Source organism: Mesoplodon densirostris, chromosome 13 (assembly GCF_025265405.1).
Source record: "Mesoplodon densirostris isolate mMesDen1 chromosome 13, mMesDen1 primary haplotype, whole genome shotgun sequence".
NCBI classification, from domain to species: domain Eukaryota; kingdom Metazoa; phylum Chordata; class Mammalia; order Artiodactyla; family Ziphiidae; genus Mesoplodon; species Mesoplodon densirostris.
Window position 1 is genome coordinate 30,126,478 of NC_082673.1, and position 19,005 is coordinate 30,145,482.

Below are 19,005 nucleotides of genomic sequence, written 5' to 3' on the forward strand. Positions count from 1 at the left end.
TAGTAGTTTTCTGGTAGCTCCCATTTTTTTTTTCTGTCTTCCTCTTTTGTGGAAAACCATACTGCATGTGCATTAGAGAATTAATACTTTTGTGAACACTTTTTTCATGCTTTAATTTGGATATTTTCTATTATGGTATCTCCAAGCTTGCTGATCTTTTTTCCTACCATATTTCCCTGCTACTAAGATCATCTGTTTATTTGTTTTAAGTTTTCCAGAGTGTCTTCCTTTTCAGACACTATTGAACTTTACTGTGTCAGAAAATTTATAAAATATAAAATATTCTCAGCTCAGCCACATTTGATTGCATGATAGTCAATATCTATGTCTGAATAAGTCCATGATATGGATATATTATACAATACACCTACATATATATTTTTCACATGTATATATGCACATTATTCTATCTCTATTTATAGTAGATACTTTTTTTATAATTGTGATTTGATATCCATCCTCCACTATTTACTCTTTCACTCATTATCTAAATCTTTGGTTTCTTTCCATTATAAACAGTCCATTAAACCCCTAGTCAGTACTGTCAGGGTGTTTTTGTTCAGAGAGCTCTTAATAACAAAGTGAAGTACTACTTTCAACCTCTCACTTCTGAACACAAGATCAGAGTTTATCTGATGATGCAGCTGTATACTTCCAACAAAGAGGGTATTTTTCTTTGGTAGTTGGCGTGACAACCAGTTTATATGAAAACTCTTCAGAAATATCACCACCTTCTAAACTAATTAGGATCGTGTCTTTAAGCTCAATTACATCTGCATTTATTGCTCAAGGTTGTTGAGTGAGTAAAGTTGTGTGAGAAGTCATCATTAATTCCTTCAACTGAGGGGTACGAGAAGTCTCCTCAGTTCATTGCATCTCTACTACCTCAAAAAGCAGGCCAAGTTCCATCACAGTGATAGCTTTGTACTCTGCTGCATTTTTGCCAGAGATGTTTCCAATAGATGAATCTGTTATTGCACATGCACTCTTTACTGCTTCCGCCTATCTTGCTTCTTCCAGTTCCTTGTTGTACTATTCTACTCAGTACAAAAAACACTCTTGAGTTCTTTAACATGAGGTATGTGCTAGAATATGTCTTCAGCCATGAGAAAGAGTGAAAGCAAAAAAAAAAAATTACATCCAAAATTTTAGTTGATGCAGTCTGACATGTTGATTTGATTTGACTTCATTTGAGTTGATATGAGATCATTTTCATTTTCACAATAAAGCTTAACTTTGATTACACTGAAATAAAAGAGAGTTCGGGGGCATAAAATGCTTGTAATAGGCAAACAACTTTTCCAAGATCATATTGTTTATATGGCTCAATGATCTTGTTTTCAAAATTCTTCACTTAAGTGTAGCATACTGGTCTATGACACACATATCCTTATCAGGACTGAAACCAGTTCTGTAATGAAAGAAGCCACCCCCTCCTCCACAAAAAAAAGCACATGGTATTCCTAAACTTGTTAACATCTCTGGCAGGATTAAGAACAGATGATCCAACTGTCACTTTAATGACGACACAAGACTCAACTACCACCAAAGAAGGATATCAGTACTGTAGGGAGGCTCCCTGCTTTTATCTTGTGTTCCACTGATGACAACATTATGATTAATGATATTCTCAAAGATATAAACATCTATTATCCCTTTCTCCAAGGTTAATTCCTGACAACCACTGTCTTACTAAGTACTTTTTTCCTTGCTGTCACACATGTTAATCAAAAAAGACTGAAACTAACCACCAAGCTGGACTTTTCCTCTCAAGTACAAATTGGCTCTTTAGTCAGTACCTGGAAGAACATGAAGCCCTGAAAATCTATTAAACTAGATGTTTAAAATGTCTTGGCCTAGCACATATTCCAAGGTATCAGGACCACCAATCTGAGATTTGACTTCTTTTGGAAGCAGTTGCTCAGGGGAAGGAGTCTATTACATATCACTGCCCTGTTGTTCCACTTGTTCAATAATATGCTCAATAGTTTGGATGTTGATCAATAATTCATCTTGTGTATTATGACAAAACATAGGAATTTGAACACCTCAATCTCTTTGCCTTGATATATAATACTATAGTTTTGTGTCCATGATTTTGACCACAGCATTCACTCTTGATCTAAGAGGAAGTTCCCCCTTTTGAAACAATTCCTTAGCTGTGGTCGTAAAATTCATGTGGTCTTAATATCTTACAAACCACTGCTTGTAGACATGAGTAACCACTGGTTTTTGAATCCTCCAGTCATAAGGATAGCTAAATACCAAATTATCCTCTTTCAACAAATGCTTTGCTGACTGAAGGACATTTATAACCACAACAGTTCCTTCTTAAATACAGTCTTTGAAGTTTAGGATCTGAAACATCTGTGAAAATTTCATCCTCATCTAGTGAAAAATTCACTAACAGGTTGTGTTGAAAATCTACACTGTGATCTTCCTTATTATGAATTGGGACTGTGTGAATTAATCCTATTCATTTTGTCATGGTCGTATAATTTAAAGATACAAGAGGAGAGCTTTATCAGGAAACATAGGATGGGTACAAATGCCATTTTTCAAAGTTATACTTGAAAATATTGAAATAACTTCAAATATTGTTTCCAAAGTAGAAGCAACAGGTGTTACTTTATCTGCAGGAAATATATAGATATTTCCAGAACTAGAACATTTCTCAATAGTGTACTTGGATTTGGGCACATAGCAAACAACACAACTGGCTGGAAAAGTCCAAGACTGTGTGGTTCAGACTAAAAAAAGCTAACGGAAGATAAACTATCTATAAGGGATGCCAACTTAGAAAGTTTCAAGTGAGAGAATTTTAAATGTATAGAACAACTGACACACTCAGGATTTTATTCAAGTTCTGCTGAAGCAGAACATATGCAGTCCTTGACCAGGGAAACCAAAACACAGGTTTTGTAAAATTGATAAACCAAGTTGTTATCAAACACTTATTAGAATATTCTCAATTGTTTGGCTTCATATTTTCTATCAAATGTAGAGTAGGAATTATTGCAATCTACCATTACTATCCAAAGACTAAATGCCGATTTCTGTTTCTCATTGGCTGCTTTACCAAATGAACTTTCTAATTTCACAGATGAAAGATTCTGAACTTTTTCACCAAGTTCTGGTAATACTTTTACTTCAATGAGTAACCCATTACAATATCATCCTGACACAAAATGTACTTTGGAAACTGTCATCATAAGGTATCAGCTGGTCATGTCTTTCAAAATCTTATTTAAAGCATGTCCTACATGAAGGTCACCGCTTGTATAAGGAGGTCCGTCATGAAGACAAAATTCTGTCGTTTCTTTCTCTTTGCCATGAAGTAATGAAAATCTACATTTCTAGAAGATTCTTCACTTACATTTTCAGCCAATAAAATCTGCTAGATCTCCATGTCTGTGTTGAGCTGCTGGTGGCCCAGCAACTTCAAGGCAAAGGGGATCTACAACAGCAGCTCCATGTTGTCCTATTTGCCTCTATTCAGGTTAGGCAGCTGGCCACTGCCTCCGGTGACTAACCATGGCAGACACCTTATCTTCGTTCCTCACCTTCCCAGGTGACAGGAAAGACAGAGTGGCCCCACAGATTCCCTGTGTGCCTGGCTCCCAAGGGCCCAGCTCAAAAGGCACAACGGGGCACTCAGGCTTCCTCTCCAGCACCTGATGCTCAGCTCCTGCCATCTGGGTCCCAGAGAAACTCCGTGGCCCCCACCAGGAATGTGTGTGTACAGAGCACAGAAGGAGCCTGTGGTGACATTTTCGTTTCAGATATTTTATTTTTTCTCACTAAGTCTTTTATAGTTTCTTTTTATGACTTTATTTTAAATATTTTGTTTATATTTCCTTCAGAGTTTTGAATGTATTTCTAATAGCTGTTTGAAATTCGTGTCTGTTAATTCCACTGTCTCCTCTTTTAAGGTGTTTCTACCAAAGGGCTGGTGGCTTGGTTATGAATAGAAGTGGAAATTAATGTCTGTGCCTTTAATTTTTATTTTTAGTTATTAAACTTTTCATGCCATTCTCTATTTCTGTCATTTAAAAATGTTTGTCTTGCCATTGCTTTCCTTGGTTTTCTATCCATCTATGCATTTTAAACATTTTATACAGTGTAGATACTTATTTACTAGTTTTAATCTTTTTGTTTTTGCTATCTTTGCTCACATTCACTTGTTTCTCACATGCTTATTATTATTATTTTTTTCATTATGAACTCAAAAACAATAGGTCAAGCTGAGCTAAATTCATCCAATATGTATCCAACCTGATGTCAGGAAAAAGCTCTCCTCTTGTATCTTTAAAGTACAACCTGATATTAATACAGTACCAACCTGATAGTTCCAAAATGACTCTTCATATTTATTAATTCAAACTCACATTTACAGTTTAAAAATCAAATAATTCATTAGCTTGTTTAATATTAGGGTAAGCAATATTGTTTCTCAGAGTTAGAAGGAAGTTTTAAGAAATCTAATTGTGAGGATGAATTGGTCAAATGCAGACCACAGCACAATTAAGGAGTAGACAGAATTTGTCTTTATATATTCTCTTCTCTTATCTCTCCCCTTGTCCACCTCTGTTTCCCACCATTACCTAGTAATCTCATTTCTACAACATGCTTTTAGTGGACTATCATTCCAAAGAGTGATATAATATGACTTTTTTTCATAAAAATGTGTAGTGTTTTGCAATTTAAAATGTGCCTTCTTATACATTTTGTCTTTTTAGAATTCTCATCACAACTGAAATAAATATTATTAGCTCCAGTTTTAAAGTGATAAAACTCAGTTTAAGAGAAGTAAAATGACTTATCCAAGTTCAGACACTGAAGACTTAGGACTTAAATCAATGTCCTCTAATTCCAAATTCCATGTTATGATAATTTGAATTTTGGTGTTATAAAATTTACCAGTGAACTACCCAAATTGCATGGGGTGTCATCCAGTTTCAATTCTAAGACTAAGTATGGATGTTTTAATCCTTGATAGTGTTAATGAGAAATTACAATAAAATAGATCATATAGATTATAATACTAAATGATCCTTCATTTAAAAAATATTGTGTCCTGTACATGTGCAGGACACTACTGGACAATATATATTATATATAATAAAAACATAAATACTATCAAATCAGTAAGACATAATCCCTCATCTCTAGTCCAGATAACCAATGGATAATTCCTTCTCTTTTGGACAAAACCTGATGGAATACTATACTATAACCAAACTCAGAGAAAATAAAATGTGGATTACAATGACAGTCAGTTGATGTAAAGTATTGATCTAGTTAGTGAACTAAAACAATCCTTTCTGCAGAAACCATACTCACCAGGGTAAATATCTATTTTGAAAACCAGATCAATGTTATAGAGTATGTAATTTGAACACACATTAATGAAGGATTAAACAGATTTATGAAGCTTTTCAGGGACCTGAGAGTTAATAATTTACTGTCTCACTAAATAATTGTTTTTTCAAATTGTATTTTACTCATCTCTACAAAATATAGCTTTCTGATATTAGACCCTTGAGGATAAACAATGAAACTTCACAACTCAGAATGTCTGTGACAAACCCAAGCATACAGTTAACATTCAATATTTGCTGAGTTAATTGATGACTAAATGAGTAAAGGAAGGAAGTAATAATTTTTTTCTGAAATAGAATGCAATACAAAACTGAAACAAACTAAATTTGGGGCAATATACACAATCTCTAGTTCCCTATATAATTTATTTTTAATTTCTTCAAAGGTCCTCCATAACCCTCTCCACACACACATGCGCAAACACACACACACAGCAAAAGCAAAAGTAGAGACGGGGTGATTGATTTTTTTAAGGTATCTCTAAAATACTTTAAAAACCACAAAAGAAAATATTTGAAAATAACATTTATTGATAATTTAGAAATGCAGTACACATCTGTTGTAGGAAATCTGTTATATATCTCACAGAGATAAGAGTTGTAAACATTTAAGTATATTTTCTTTCTTTCTTTCTTTCTTTTTTTCTATTGGTAGGCAGTTTAAAGACAAAATGTGAAGAGAGGCTAAAAATGGGTTCATTTATATGAGTGAACATGTTTTTGAATGAGTTTGGATTGGATACTCTTAAGCTAATACTATTTAATGGGAATTTTTTAGTTTCATGATACATGAAAACCAGTACAGAGATACTATTTATAAGATTATGATAAATTAATACCAGTTCCACCAGTGTCCTGAAAATCAGTTATGAATAATGATACTAACCATAGCCTTGTGTGTAGCTTGTAAAATAATAGTAAAACTGGCAAAAGCAGGCTTTTATACTGAGTGCTTCTACACTTACCTTTCTGTAAAGTGGGGCCCTGACAGAGATGTAGCAGTATCTCTTGTTAAAACCCCATTAAATATTGATGAGAACAGAACAGATAGTTATAGAGAAATGTCTCAAAACTATTAAGTGACTGTATCTGGTATATAGAAGCCAATCAAAAAATAAAGTTGATCCTTGTTTTTTTTTTTAACATCTTTATCGGAGTATAATTGCTTTACAATGGTATGTTAGCTTCTGCTTTATAACAAAGTGAATTAGCTATACATATACATATATCCCCATCACCTACCTCTTGCATCTCCCTCTGAAACTCCCTATGTCACCCCTCTAAGTGGTCACAAAGCACACAGCTGATCTCTCTGGGCCATGCATCTGCTTCCCACTAGCTATTTATCTTACAGTTGGTAGTATATATTTGTCCATGCCACTCTCACACTTCATCCCAGCTTACCATTCCCCTTCCCCATGTCCTCAAGTCCATTCTCTACATCTGAGTCTTTATTCCTGTCCTGCCCCTGGTTCTTCATAAATATATATATATATATATATATTTAGATTCTATATATATGTGTTAGCATATGGTACTTCTTTTTCTCTTTCTGACTTAAATCACTCTGTATGACAGCCTCTAAGTCCATCCACCTCACTACAAATAACTCAATTTTGTTTCTTTTTCTGGCTGAGTAATATTCCACTGTATATATGTGCCACATCATCTTTTTTTTCCAGTTTCTCAAAGAGCCCTTTTGAAATTTTAATGAGAATTACATTGAATTTTTACATAAATATGGAGTTAAACTTCTTGTCTTGAACATGGTATATATTTGCATTTGTTTAATGTCTTTCAATAAAGTTTTAAAAATTTCTCTATAAAGATCTTGCATAATTTTTGTTAGATTTATGTTTAGAAATCTCATATTTTTTGTTGCTGTGGTAAAAGAAATCTGATAATAGAAATGCAATAAATTTTTGTATATTGATTTTATATCCAGTCTTATTGCTAAAATGTTTTAATATTTCTATAGTTATTTTGGGTTTTCTATGTAGACAGTTACAACACCTGCAAATAATGGAAGTTTTATTTACTCCTTTTCAGTTACTTTTTCTTTCTTTGGCAGCTTCTAGGGAAAAATAAACAAAATAGAACTCTATAAGGATTCTCCGTTGTCCTCTTCCAAATGCTTGACTAAAGATGATCTTAAAAATGGACAGTAGCAAGTGTTAGTAAGGATGTGGAGAAATTGGAATCTTCATGCATTGTTGGTGAGAATGTCAAATGGCGCAACCACCTTAGAAAACAGTTTGAAATTCTTCAAAAAGTTAAAAATATATGGTTGATTTTTGAACAACATGGGTTTGAACTGCACAGGTTCACTTATATGCAGATTTTTTCAATAAATGTACAGTCGACACCCCACATCTGTGGCTTCTGCATCTGTGGATTCAACCAACTTCAGATAGCAAGCTTAATACATGACTGATGGTTGTCTGATTCCATAGATGCAGAATCATGGTTACAGTGGGCTCACTGTGGAATTCAGCATCATTGGATTTTGGCATTCACAGCAGGTCCTGAAACCAATCCCCCATGGATACTGAGGGACAACTGTAATTATTAGATGACCTGGCAATTCCACTCCTAGGCATATATTCAAGGGAATTGAAAATATATGTTCATATAAAACTTGTACATGAATGTTCATAGCAGCATATTTCTTTTTTTTAAGGATTGTATTAGTTTCTGCTTTATAACAAAGTGAATCAGCTATACATATACATCTGTTCCCATATCCCTTCTCTCTTGCATCTCCCTCCCTCCCACCCTCCCCATCCCACCCCTCCAGGCAGTCACAAAGCACCGAGCTGATCTCCCTGTGCTCTGTGGCTGCTTCCCACTAGCTATCTACCTTATGTTTGGTAGTGTATATATGTCCATGACTCTCTCTTGCTTTGTCACAGCTTACCCTTCCCCCTCCCCATATCCTCAAGTCCATTCTCAAGTAGGTCTGTGTCTTTATTCCTGTTTTACCCCTAGGATCTTCATGACTTTTTTCCTCTTAAATTCCTTATATATATATGTGTTAGCATATGGTATTTGTCTTTTTCTTTCTGACTTACTTCACTCTGTATGACAGACTCTAGGTCTATCCACCTCATTACAAATAGCTCAATTTCATTTCTTTTTATGGCTGAGGAATATTCCATTGTATATATGTGCCACATCTTCTTTATCCATTCATCCGATGATGGACTCTTAGATTGCTTCCATCTCCGGCCTATTGTAAATAGAGCTGCAATGAACATTTTGGTACATGTTTCTTTTTGAATTATGGTTTTCTCAGGGTATATGCCTAGTAGTGGGATTTCTGGGTCATATGGTAGTTCTATTTTTAGTTTTTTAAGGAACCTCCATACCGTTCTCCATAGTGGCTGTATCAATTTACATTCCCACCAACAGTGCCAGAGGGGTGTCTTTTCTCCACACCCTCTCTAGCATTTATTGTTTGTAGATTTTTTGATGATGGCCATTCTCACTGGTGTGAAGTAATATGTCATTGTAGTTTTGATTTGCATTTCTCTAATAATTAGTGATGTTGAACATTCTTTCATGTGTGTGTTGGCAATCTGTATATCTTCTTTGGAGAAATGTCAGTTTAGGTCTTCTGCCCATTTCTGGATTGGGTTGTTTGGGGTTTTTTTTTTTTTTTTTTTTTGATATTGAGCTGCATGAACTGCTTGTAAATTTTGGAGATAAATCCTTTGTCAGGTGCTTCATTTGCAAATATTTTCTCCCATTCTGAGGGTTGTCTTTTCATCTTGTTTATGGTTTCCTTTGCTGTGCAAAAGATTTTAAGTATCATTAGATCCCATTTCTTCTTCTTTTTATTTCCATTTCTCTAGGAGATGGGTCAAAAAGTGTCTTGCTGTGATTCAATTCATAGAGTGTTCTGCCTATGTTTTCCCCTAATAGTTTTATAGTGTCTGACCTTATATTTAGGTCTTTAATACATTTTGAGTTTATTTTTGTGTATGGTGTTAGGGAGTGTTCTATTTTCATTATTTTACATGTAGCTGTCCAGCTTTCCCAACAACACTTATTGAAGAGGCAGTCTTTTCTCCATTGTATATACTTGCCTCCTTTATCAAAGATAAAGTGACCATATGTTCATGGGTTTATCTCTGGGTTTTTTCTCCTCTTCCATTGATCTATATTTCTGTTTTTGTGCCAGTACCATACTGTCTTGATTACTGTAGCTTTGTATTATAGTCTGAAGTCAGGAGCCTGATTCCTCCAGCTCCATTTGGTTTCTCAGGACTGCTTTGGCTATTCGGGGTCTTCTGTGTTTCCATACAAATTGTGAAATTGTTTGTTCTAGTTCTGTGAAAAATGCCATCGGTAGTTTGATAGGGATTGCACTGAATCTGTAGACTGCTTTGGGTTGTATAGTCATTTTCACAATGTTGATTATTCTAATCCAAGAACATGGTATACCTTTCCATCTGTTTGTATCATCTTTAATTTCTTTCTTCACTGTCTTATAGTTTTCTGCATACAGGTCTTCTGTCTCCTTAGGTAGGTTTACTCCTTGGTATTCTATTCTTTTTGTTGATATGGTAAATGGGAGTGTTTTCTTAATTTTTCTTTCAGATTTTTCTTCATTAGTGTAGAGGAATACAAGGGTTTTCTGGGCATTAATTTTGTATTCTGCTACTTTACCAAATTCATTTATTAGCTCTAGTAGTTTTCTGGTAGTGTCTTTAGGATTCTTTTTGTATAGTATCTTGTCATCTGCAAACAGTGACAGCTTTACTTCTTCTTTTTTTGATTTTGATTCCTTTTATTTCTTTTTCTTCTCTGATTGCTGTGGCTAAGACTTCCAAATCTATGCTGAATAATAGTGGTGAAAGTGAGTAACCTTGTCTTGCTCCTGATCTTTGTGGAAATGGTTTCAGTTTTTCACCATTGGGAACAATGTTGGCTGTGGATTTGTTATATATGGCCTTTATTATGTTGAGATACATTCCCTCTATGCCTAGAGTCTGTAAGGTTTTTTTCACAAATGGGTGTTGAATTTTGTGGAAAGCTTTTTCCTTATCTATTGAGATGATCATATTGTTTTTATCCTTCAATTTGTTAATATGGTGTATCACATTGATTGATTTGCAAATATTGAAGAACCCTTGCATTCCTGGAATAAACCCCACTTAATCATGGTGTATGATCCTTTTAATGTGCTGTTGGATTCTGTTTGCTAGTATTTTGTTGAGGATTTTTGCATCTATGTTCATCAGTGATATTGGCCTGTTTTCTTTCTTTGTGACCTCTTTGTTTCGTTTTGATAGCAAGGTGATGGTGGTGTTGTAGAATGAGTTTGGGAGTGTCCCTCCCTCTGCTATATTTTGGAAGAGTTTGAGAAGGATAAGTGTTAGTTTCTTCTCTAAATGTTTGATAGAATTCCCCTGTGAAGCCATCTGGTCCTGGGCTTTTGTTTGTTGGAAGAGTTTTAATTACAGTCTCAATTTCAGTGCTTGTGATTGGTCTGTTTATATTTTCTATTTCTTCCTGGTTCAGTCTCGGAAGACTGTGCTTTTCTAAGAATATGTCCATTTCCTCCACGTTGTCCATTTTATTGGTATATAGTTGCTTGCAGTAATCTCTCATGATCCTTTATATTGCTGTACTGTCTGTTCTCCTTTTTCATTTCAAATTCTATTGATTTGAGTCTTCACCCTTTTTTTCTTGATGAGTCTGTCTAATGGTGTATTAATTTTATCTTCTCAAAGAACCAGCTTTTAGTTTTATTGATCTTTGGTATCATTTTCTTCATTTCTTTTTCATTTATTTCTGATCTGATCTTTATGGTTTCTTTCCTTCTGCTAACTTTGGGGTTTTTTGTATTGTTGTTGTTCTTCTCTAATTGCTTTAGGTGTAACGTTAGGTTGTTTACTTGAGATGTTTCTTGTTTCTAGAGGTAGGATGGTATTACTATAATCTTCCCTCTTAGAACTGCTGTTGCTGCATCCCATAGGTTTTGGGTTGTCATGTTTTCATTGTCATTTGTTTCTGGGTATTTTTTGGTTTGCTCTTTGATTTCTTCAATGGTCTCTTGGTGATTTAGTTGTATACTGTTTAACCTCCATGTATTTATATTTTTTACAGATTTTTTTCTATAATTGATATCTAGTCAGTCTCATAGCATTGTTGTCAGAAAAGATACTTGATATCAATTTTTTTAAATTTACCAAGGCTTGATTTGTGACCCAACATTTGATCCATCCTAGAGAACAACCCATGAGCAGTTGAGAAGAACATATATTCTGTTGTTTTTAGATGGAATGTCTTATAAATATCAATTATGTCCATCCTGTTTAATGTGTCATTTAAAGCTTCTCTTTCCTTATTTTTTTTCATTTTGGATTATCTGTCCATTGGTGAAAGTGGGATGTTAAAGTCCCTTACTATGATCATGCTACTGTTGATTTTCCCTTTTATGGCTGTTAGCACTTGCCTTATGTATTGAGGTGCTCCTAATTTGGATGCATAAATATTTACAATTGTTATATCTTCTTCTTGGATTGATCCCTTGATCATTTTGTATTGTCCTTCTTTTTCTCTTGTTATAGCCTTTATTTTAAAGTGTATTTTGTCTGATATAAGAATTGCTACTCCAGCTTACTTTTGATTGCCATTTGCATGGAATAACTTTTTCCATCCCCTCATTTTCAGTCTGTATGTGTCCCTAAGTTTGAAGTGTGTCTGTTGTAGATAGCATATATATGGGTCTTAGCATTTGTTGTAAAGCTGGTTTGATGCAGCTGAATTCTCTTAGCCTTTTCTTGTCTGTAATTGTTTTAATTTCTCCATCGAATCTGATTGAGATCCTGTGGGGTATAGTAATCTTGGTTGTAGTTTTTCTCTTTCATCGCTTTAAACATGTCTTGCCACTCTCTTATGGCTTGCAGAGTTTCTGCTGAAAAATCAGCTATTAACCTTATGGGGATTCCCTTTTATGTTATTTGTTGTTTTTCCCTTCCTGCTTTTAATATTTTTTTTGTATTTAATTTTTGATAGTTTGATTAATATGTGGCTTAGTTAGTTTCTCCTTGGATTTATCCTGTATGAGACTCTCTGCACTTCCTGGACTTGATTAACTATATCTATTCCCATATTAGGGAAGTTTTCAACTATATTCTCTTCAAATATTGTCTCATTCCCTTTCTTTTTCTCTTCTTCTGTGACCCCTATAATTCGAATGTTGGTGGGTTTAAATGTTGTCCCAGAGGTCTCTAATACTGGCCTCAATTATTTTCATTATTTTTTCTTTTTTTCTGCTCTTTGGTAACTATTTCCAATATTTTATCTTCCAGGTCACTTATCCGTTCTTCTGCCTCAGTTATTCTGCTATTGATTCCTTCTAGATAATTTTAACTTCATTTATTGTGTTGTTCATTATTGTTTGTTTCCTCTTTAGGTCTTCTACATCCTTGTTAAACATTTCTTGTATTTTCTCCATTCAACTTCCAAGATTTTGAATCATCTTTACTATCATTACTCTGAATCCTTTTTCAGGTATACTACCTATTTCCTCTTCTTTTGTTAGGTCTGGTGGGTTTTTATCTTGCTCCTTCATCTGCTGTGTGTTTTTCTGTCTTCTCATTTTGCTTAACTTTCTGTGTTTGGGGCCTCCTTTTTTGCAGGCTGCAGGTTCATAGCTGCCATTGTTTTTCGTGTCTGCCCCCAGTGGCTGAGGTTGGTTTAGTGAACTGTGTAGGCTTCCTGGTGGAGGGAATTTTTGCCTGCGTTCTGGAGAATGAGGCTGGATCTTGTCTTTCTGGCTGGCAACATTGCATATGGTGGTGTGTTTTGGGGTGTCTGTGACCTTATTATGATTTTAGGCAGTCTCTTTGCTAATGGGTGGTGTTGTGTTCCTGTCTTTCTAGTTACTTGGCATAGGTTGTCCAGCACTGTAGCTTGCTGGTAATTGAGTAGAGCTGGGTTTAACATTGAGATGGAGAGAGCTTTCACCATTTAATATTACATGGAGGCAGGAGGTCTCTGGTGGCCCAATGTCCTGAACTTGGCTCTCCCCCCTCAGAGGCACAGCACTGACTCCTGGCTGCAGCACCAAGACCCTGTCAGCCACACAGCTCAGAAGACCATGGAGATAAAAGACTGAAAAAAGGAGAAGAGTAGAATAAAATAAAGTTATTAAAATAAAAAATAATTATTAAAAATTAAAAAAAATAAAATGTAATATAAAAGAAAAAAAAAAGAAGGAAAGAAGTGAGCAACAAACCCAAAAATGAATCCACCAATGATAACAAGTGCAAAAAAACCCAAAAACAAAACAAACAAACAAACAAAAAACAGAGAGACAGAACCCTAGGACAAATGGTAAAAGGGTAGCTATACAGGCAAAGTCACATGAAGAAGCATACACATACACACACCCTCACAAAAAGAGAAAAAGGAAATATATATATATATATATGATTGCTCCCAAAGTCTACCGCCTCAATTTTCGGATGATTCATTGTCATTCAGGTATTCCACAGATGCACGGTACATCAAGTTGATTGTGGAGATTTAATCCACTGCTCTTGTGGCTGCCGGGAGAGATTTCCTTTTCTCTTCTTTGTTTGCACAGCTCCTGGGGTTCAGCTTTGGATTTTGACCCATCTCTGGCGTGTGTTCTTCTTTCAGACAGGCCTGGGTTAAATTAGCAGCTGATTAGGCATCTCTGGCTCACTCAGGATGGGGGCAGGGAGGGGTACGGAATGCAGGGCAAGCCTGCAGCTGCGGAGGCTTGTGTAATTTTGCACCAGCATGAGATGCGCTGTGTGTTCTCCTGGGAAAATTGTCCCTGGATCACGGGACCCTGGCAGTGGTCGGTTGCACAGGCTCCCAGGAGGGGAGTTGTGGATAGTGACCTGTTCTTGTACACAGGCTTCTTGGTGGCTGCAGAAGCAGCCTTAGCATTTCATGCCCGTCTCTGGTGTCTGCATTGATAGCTGTGGCTCAATCCCATCTCTGGAGATTGTTTAGGCAGTTCTCTGAATCCCCTCTCCTCGCTCACCCTGAAATAATGGTTTCATGCCTCTTAGGCAGGTCCAGACTTTTTCCTAGACTCCCTCCTGGCTAGCTGTGGTGCACTAGCCCTGTTCAGGCTGTGTTCATGTGGCCAGCCCCAGTCCTCTCCCTGGGATCTGACCTCCATAGCCTGAGCCTCAGATCCCAGCCCACACCCGTCCCGGCTGGCAGGTGAGCAGACAAGCCTCTCAGGCTGGTGAGTGCTGACCAGCACAGGTCCTCTATAAGGGAATCTCTCTGCTTTTCCCTCTGCACCACTGTTGCTGTGCTCTCCTCCGTGGCTCCAAAGCTTCCCCCCAACCATGCCCCTTCTCTGCCAGTGAAGGGGCTTCCTAGGATGTGGAAACATTTCCTCCTCCACAGCTTCCTCCCAGTGGTGCAGGTCCTGCCCCTATTATTTTGTCTGTTTTTTTCTTTTTGCTTTTGCACAACCCAGGTACATGGGGAGTTTCTTGCCTTTTGTGAAGTCTGAGGTCTTCTGCCAGCGTTCAGTAGGTGTTCTGTAGGAGTTGTTCCACGTGTAGATGTATTTCTGGTGTATCTGTGGGGAGGAAGGCAATCTCCACATCACACTCCTCCACCATCTTGAAGGTCTAGAGATCCCTGTTTTTATAAATAGCATTTATGATGAGATAATGATGGAACAGTGAAAGATGACATGACCATTTACAGCTATAGTAAGTTAGTAGTTTGTGTGACATCAGCAAAAATGGCAGCATGAGTGAACTTTTATGAAGTACCTTTGCACCCTGCACAAAAATTAATTGTGACATGGTACTGTAACTTTAGAACTATTAGTCAAATATGTACAGTTTTGATAGGGTAAAGAAGACTATAAGTTAACAAATAGTTGCCCACAACATGAGCAAAAATTTACTCTTGAAAGTAATAAGTATACAATGTTTTGATTCAGTTGACATCTCCTGCCTTGCTCGGGTGAGACCTGAGAGCAGAAGCAGATTCCTGCAAAGGCAGAATGCACATCCTCAGTGGGGATATATTCTTAAAACAACAACGATGTCACCAGTAAGAGCAATTCTTAATAGTGTTATTTTGTAAAGCAAGTAAAAAAAAGAACAATACTACAAAAATTTGGCAGGGGGTAGATATCTAAATAAACATAATTGAATGGCTAAGTTTAAATATATATATACTTTTTTTGCAGATAAACAATTTTTGTGGATAAACAAAACAGCATAACCATTATGAAAATTATGACTGTAGTATTTGACCTCAGACTTATTTGTCTTTTCCTATAAGATTTTCCACACAAAAGCAATGAAAGTGGTACTCTGTTATGTCTGGGGCAGAGAAAAAGAACATGAAATGGGGACACAGAGAATGGTCTTCCCTTCTTCCTCTCTGTAGCTATGGAATAATGTAATTATTTTAAAACTACACCATAGATTTTATCCTCACTTTAAATCTTGTTGATTTCAAGAAAAATACTTTACAAAAGTTTTAAACTAATTAACTAGAACAAAGGTCTAACAGTATATATAACAATATAAAAATAGAGTGTTGGGCCTCCCTGGTGGCGCAGTGGTTAAGAGTCCGCCTGCCGATGCAGGGGATACGGGTTCGTGCCCCGGTCTGGGAGGATCCCATATGCCGCGGAGCAGCTGGGCCCGTGAGCCATGGCCGCTGGGCCTGCGCATCCGGAGCCTGTGCTCCGCAACGGGAGAGGCCACAACAGTGAGAGGCCCGCATACCGCAAAAAGAAAAAAAAAAAAAAAAATAGAGTGTTTTTATAACTCTTGAGTTTGATAGCTCCCTGGAGACAACTTTGAGGGTAAATCCAGCAATATACTAATTCTGATGTTCCTTGTTTTAATAGTTGCAAACTCCACAGTTTCCACTGATATTTTGCAGTGTTTCACAAATGTTTTTATGAGAAAACTAGTTCCCTGGGATATTCATAAATATTTGTTTGCTATTGTTGTTATTGCTTTTTAATCCTATGGGTAATAAATTTGGAAACATTGGAATTAACAAAGTTAAAGATGTTTCTTTACTACAAGACTTTTTAAAATCTTTAAATAATTTTTCAACCCTCCAAGTGGATGACAGAGGATGCATTATTTCCCAAATTAAATAACCAAAGAATCCATTTTTGTTTGGACTGGGGATTGGTGTCAGATGGGTGAAAGTGTCTCAGGGGACAATAGTATTATGCAAATTTACTTTGAAAAACACTTATCTGACTACCAAAGAATATGCTACAAAGACTTATTTAGTTATGATTTAATTGGATATTGCCAAAAACTATATTATAGTGTCTCATTCACAAAGAAATAAATATATATATTTAGTCATGAGCATGATTGGTAGATGATTCCCTTGATTATTTTGTGATAATTTAGAGACTTTTTAAAATTGAAGTAAGGTTGATTTACAATGTTGTGTTAGTTTCAGGTGTACAGCAAATTGATTCAGTTACATATGTATATTATTTCTCAGATTTTTCCATTATAGGTTATTATAGGATATTGAATATAGTTCCCTGTGCTATACAATAGGTCATTTTTGTTTGCCTATTTTATATATAGTAGTGTGTATCTGTTAATCCCATCTCCTAATTTATCCCTCCCTCACCTTTCCCCTTTAGTAACCATGATTGTTTTCTATGTCTGTGAGTCTGTTTCTGTTTTGTGAATAATTCATTTGTATCATTTGTTTAGATTCCACAAATAAGTGATATCATATGATATTTGTCTTTCTCTGTCTTACTTCACTTAGTATGATAATATCTAGGCTCATCCTTGTTGCTGCAAATGGCATTATTTCGTTTTTTATGGCTGTGTAATACTCCTTGTGTGTGTGTGTGTGTGTGTGTGTGTGTGTGTGTATGTATATGTCTCACATCTTCTTTATCCATTCCTCTGTTGATGGACACATCGACTTAAGTTGCTTCGATGTCTTGGCTATTGTAAATAGTAATGCTATGAACATTGGAGTGCATGTATCTTTTTAATTAGTTTTCTCTGGATATATGGCCAGGAGTAGGTCAGCTGGATCATATGGTAACTCTATTTTTAGTTTTTTAAGGAACCTCTATACTGTTCTCCATAGTGGCTACACTAATTTATATTCTTGTTTTCTTTTTCTGATTTGTGTTTCTTTTTGTTGTTCTGATTGGATGGTTTCCATTATTCTAACTTCCAGATTGTGTATGCATTCTTCTATATCACCTAGTCTGCTGTTAATTCCTTCTAGTGTGTTTTCTATTTCACTTATGCATGCTCTAACTTTGATTGATTGTTTTTTATATTGTCTAGTTTCTTGTTAGAATTCTCACTGTGTTCATCTATTCTTTTCCCTTATTTGGTTAGTATTTTTATTACTAATGCTTTGAATTCTTATTTGGTAAATTATTTCTGTTTTATTAGTTGTTTTTCAGGGCTTTCTCTTGCTGCTTCAATTGAGATGAATTTCTCTGTCTTCTCATTTTGCTTTGTTTTCTCTGTCTCCATGAAATTATGTGAAACAGTTACCTATTGTGGTCTTGAAAGGGTGTCCTTATGTGGTAACATCCTTATACAGTCTATGTGTTCTTGGTGTCTTTGAAGTGAGAGCTAGATTTGATGTGAACAAAAGCCATGTCTTTCCTCAGGGTGTGCTGGCAACTATCAACTTGGTAGGCGGAGGGGCTGGAGATGGGGGGCCTAGGGTTGGAATCAGTTGTGATGTGGGCTTTCCCTCTGTCTAGTGACCATAATCATCCAATCAGGGACAAGATTGGGTCCCAAGTTGCCAGAGCAGAAGCCCTGAGGTTCGGGTCTGAACTGGCTCCATTCCCTCTAAGTCTATGCTATGCCCCCTCCAGGCACCTACACCCTCATCCCAGAGGGAAGCAATGATGTAGAAATAGGATCTGGTGTGGCTATTCAGGGGCTGGGCCTGTATGCCGAGGCCCTTGTTACCCAGTAGGGCCTGATTAGGGCTTGGGCTGTGGCAGACTAGATGGCATCAGAGACCCAAACTTCTGATGTACTCCCTGTGTAAAATGCCAGTAATGGCCGTCTTCTCCCTACTCACATCACTGTGGGTCTGAGACTCTTTTGTCCTTCACAGCCAAGCTCTCTTCTCAGCTGTGGCAGCCCTCACCCTGGTGTGGAGCTGCCTCATGAATCAAGTGGGGCTGGAGCAGTTGTAAGACTCAAGGTGGGGCAATTCTCTGCTGGTTGCAGGAACCAGCCAGCCACTCCTGCAGTCTCAATCCACCCTCTTCACCCTACTTCTGAAGCAAGTAAGTTGTGTAAGAACTCCTCGTAAGTGGAGTCCAGGCTTCCCCCAGCCCTTCTCTTAGGTCCCTGGCTTTCCAAGCAACCAAGGGGACTCCTCTTCCCTCTGTGGGACACTGGGCCCAGGTTGCCAGATATGTGGCTCAAACCAGTCAACTGCCTCCCAGGGAATATCTCCACATGTGTAATTTCCCTCCTCTTCTGAGTTCCCTCCTAGGGGCTCAGGTCCCAACCTGACTGCTTTTCTTTCCTTTGCACCCAATTCAGTGTGGATTTTTGTTACAGCCTTGGTTGTACAGGAGTCTTTCTGCCAGTCTTTCAAGTTTTCAGTGTCA

The 19,005-nt window shown here is 36.7% G+C and overlaps 1 pseudogene; it reads right to left on the reverse strand.

Annotated features, from left to right (window-relative positions):
* Positions 1-2,184: 2,184 nt before the first annotated feature.
* Positions 2,185-3,695, reverse strand: LOC132500607 (isoleucine--tRNA ligase, mitochondrial-like; annotated as a pseudogene).
* Between the last annotated feature and the right edge of the window lie 15,310 nt (positions 3,696-19,005).